Here is a 3,932-nt window from a genome sequence, read left to right on the forward strand (position 1 = left end):
GCTAAAAGCTTTCCCCTTAAAATCAGGAACAAGACAAGGCTGCCCACTTTCACCACTTCTATTCAACATAGTTCTGGAAGTTCTGGCTACAGCAATCAGACAAGAAATTGAAATAAAGGGCATCCAAATTGGAAAAGAGGAAATAAAATTGTCATTATATGCAGATGACATGACACTATATAGAGAGAATCCCAAACACTCTACCAAAAAACTGTTAGAACTCTATTTGGTTCTTTTTAAATTTTTAATCTTTTTGGTAAAATATTTGTTTTGTTCATTGATTTTGAGTTCATTAAATTGTCTATCTGAGTTTTCTTGCATCGTGTTGAGTTTTTTCAGTGCTACAATCTTGAATTCTCTTGTCATTTAAGTCAAGTATTTCCATGTCTTTAAGTTCATTTTCTGGAGATTTTAAAAATTTTCTTTCTGAGCTGCCTTGTTACCTTGGTTATCCAATGGTAATTAATTAATTATTATTTATTTTCCTGGGCATCTACAGAAATGGATTCTGCAGCAGGTTGATATGAAGAGGTCTTTCTTTTGTTTTCCAGTAGCTTTCACAGCAGTAGTTTACTTTGTCTTGCACTGCAGCACTCTGTTTTCTCTTGCACTGTTTCGGCTTCTCACACGATGGTAGGTTTCATGGGAAAGTGGGCTCCTATTCTATGCTCAGGTCACCTCAGTCTCAGGGTACTGCCCCCATGGGAGAATGTAGTGAATGATGAGGTTCTTAGCCTCTGAAACTCCAATGCTGCCCCTGCAGCCTGATGCAGAGTTTGTGTGTCTCAGCAGCCCTGGTTGCCACTGCAAGGATCAGCCCAGAAAGGTGAGGGTGGGGTAGCCTGGGAGAGGCAGCAGTTGTGTTTGTGGCTCTGAGCAGCCCACAGCCGTATTGCCCCTACAGCTCCTTCCCTGTCACCAGAATTAGCTACACTGTGTGTCTGCCACTCCAGGACTGTCTCTCCAGTTCTCACGGCTATAGGTATTCTGCTTTTTAATGCAAAACTGCTACAATTTCTTCTGGGGCCCACTCCCCACTTCTAGGGAGAGTGGTGGGAGGTGAGCTCTGGGAGGGTGGGGGTAGTTGGCCAGGGTCTGTTTTCTGCCTGACAATGAGGTCATAAACTGCAGTTCTCACCCTTCTGTATTCAGTGTTAGCCCGAGGTCTCTGCCCAGATCACTGGGTTCAGCCATATTATGTGCTGATCCCTCAGGCAGGACTGTAGGCCACACAACGTGCACCTGCAGCCTGAGTCCTACCCTCTTCCAGGACTGAAGTGAGCTCCAGGCTGCATCCTAGGGCACACGTCTCTGCACTTCCCCCTTTCTTCCTCCCTTGTTACCCAGATTTGCCCACCTTCAGATGTTTCAATGAGCGGATATCTCAGATGTGCTTGTGTGTTACATAGGGTATCCTTTGTTCAATTTTTGCTATTCAATATATTGTTACTTATAGGGGAAATTTCAAGGAGCACCACTTATACCACCATGTTTCTGATATCACTGAGTTTCATTCTTTTGCATGTGAATATCCAATTTTACCAAACCATTTATTGAAGAGACAACCTTCTCCTCATTGAATATTCTTGAAAGGCTGGGCAAGCCATTCGCTCACCCCATTTTCCTTTTCCTCTGAGAAGAACTTCTTCCAGCTAGGGAATTTACTTTTGGTGCTGAGCAATGCTGGCTTGGGGAATCAGAGGATACAGGCAAAATGAAGTTGTTTTCCTTCCCTTTTTGTGTAGTTATTCTCAAGATTCTTTTTTGTTCTACTATGTTGCTAAAGTTTATTACTTGAACTCCAGAACTCTCCAAGAACTGTTATTGTTCATGGATATGTCTAATTGTTGGTCTTTGTTCAGGGATGGAGACTGGGGTCTCCTATGCCACCATCCTGGTGACATCACTTCCTTAGAGCTGATTACTGAAAACCACAGTAACAATGTAGCACCAAGACAAATAGTGAGAAATGTCTAGGTCCTTCTGACCAACACTAATTTTATAAATAATAAAATGATATTCAACAGAGCTCAGCCTTTCAGGACATGGACTTATTTTACTATTGCATTTATCTATAATATTTAGACCCATAATTCTATAGTGGTGATTTGGGATGTTCTTCCCACAAATATAGTACAAATACAAATACATACATGAATAGTCAATTTGACTTAAAATAAAATGCTTGGGCCGGCCGAGTGGCTCAGTTGGTTAAGAGCTCGCTCAAGAGTTTGAGCTCTGAGCAACAGCGGTTTGCTGCCCGGCCCGAGCTGAGCTGCCACTGAGCTACCAACAGGTGGCAGGATGGCTCAGCTAAAAAAAATTTAAAAAGGGAGAGAGGGAGGGTGCTGGACAGCATAAATACGCAGCTGCAGTGTTGCCATGGGGACATGGGGGACAGTTCGAGNGGGGACGCTTCTCCGGTTCGGGGAGAGACCCTCCGGCCCCACACCGCGCTCACCACCCCAGAGTTACGTTGCCGGGAAGAGGAGTTCTACGATAGCTGGAAGGAGAAAATAGTGAGGACTCTCTTTGCTCGGCTCAGTGAGGCTAGGGGTGTCTGGAGAAACAGTGGAGCCGGCAAACCGAATTGCTCGCTGGTGAGCACTCACCCGGTTCCTGGTGGAGGGAGTGGCTGTGAGAGCGGGGCCCAGGAGACTCCGGGAAGGAATGAACTGAGTGCCTTTGGCACAGGAGCTGGAGGTTTGTGGAACCATTGTTCCCCTGGTGCACGCGAATGGTGCACAGGAGGCCGCCGTTTTTTCAGGGCTGGGCCCTCCCACAGAGGCTCAGGTCTGGGACTGCATTGGTCTGCTGGAATTGGCGCAGGAGTGCGTGCGTGCGTGCGCATGCGGCCTTGGATCCCCACCCTCCATACTGTTTGTGCTGCGTAGCCAGGGAAACACCGGCAAGCGCGCTCCGACTACAACAGACCCGGAAGTGCGCGACTCGCCTTAGGTCCCTGATTTCCACACTGCACATGCAGAGTTGTCTTGGTGGCAATTGGCTGTCGGGCTGCTTGGCCTGATCTTTGAGTGGCTGATTGGGACAGACTGAGACAGGGAGATTTCCTGGGAGTGTAGGGCTACGAGCTGTGCACCTGTGTGATTCAGCCGGGGCTTTCCGGGCGAGTTTGTGTGGGTTGGCTGCTGATGCAGGAGTGCATGCTGCTCTGACTTGGTGGGGGCCACTGACCACACCCTGTGGTGCCTTGGGGTCCTGTCCCGCCCACCTAGACCTGTGTTGCCAGGGGCACCCTGAGCCCCTAGTCCCTGGCTCCCACCTCTGCAGGCCACAGAGGGTTTTTTGCAGGAGCAAACAGCCCGCAACAACCTGTGAGGATTTTTGGTGGTGAACACAGTTACAAAGCACACAGCAACTAATTGTGGGAAGCTTACTTCAAGTCTAGAGGAAGGTCAGCGCATGACACACTGAGCCCTTCTCCCCAGCAGCTGGTGCTGAGTCGCCCAGAATCTCTCTATTGCTGATACCCAAACAGGTCCACACCAAAACACATCATAGTAAAAATGGCAAAGGTTAAAGACAAATACAGGATCCTGAAAGCAGCAAGAGAAAGACAGCAGGTTACATACAAAGGAACTCCTATAAGACTAACAAGTGACTTTTCCACACAAACTCTGCAGGCGAGAAGGGAGTGGCAGGAAATCTTCAAAGTGATGCAAAATAAAGGGCTACAACCAAGATTGCTCTACCCAGCATAGCTATCACTTAAAACTGAAGGAGAGATAAACAGCTTCTCAGAAAAGAATGAACTTAAGGAATTCATTGCCACCAAGCCAGCATTATAGGAAATGCTAAATGGGCTTTTTTAAGCAGAAGAAAGGGGAAAACAAGCTAACCCAGGAAGATCAGAAATACAAATAACAAAATGGCAATAAATATGCACCTATCAATAATCACTTTAAATGTGA

The sequence above is a fragment of the Hipposideros armiger genome, unplaced genomic scaffold (genome assembly GCF_001890085.2).
Source record: "Hipposideros armiger isolate ML-2016 unplaced genomic scaffold, ASM189008v1 scaffold_872, whole genome shotgun sequence".
Lineage (NCBI taxonomy): Eukaryota > Metazoa > Chordata > Mammalia > Chiroptera > Hipposideridae > Hipposideros > Hipposideros armiger.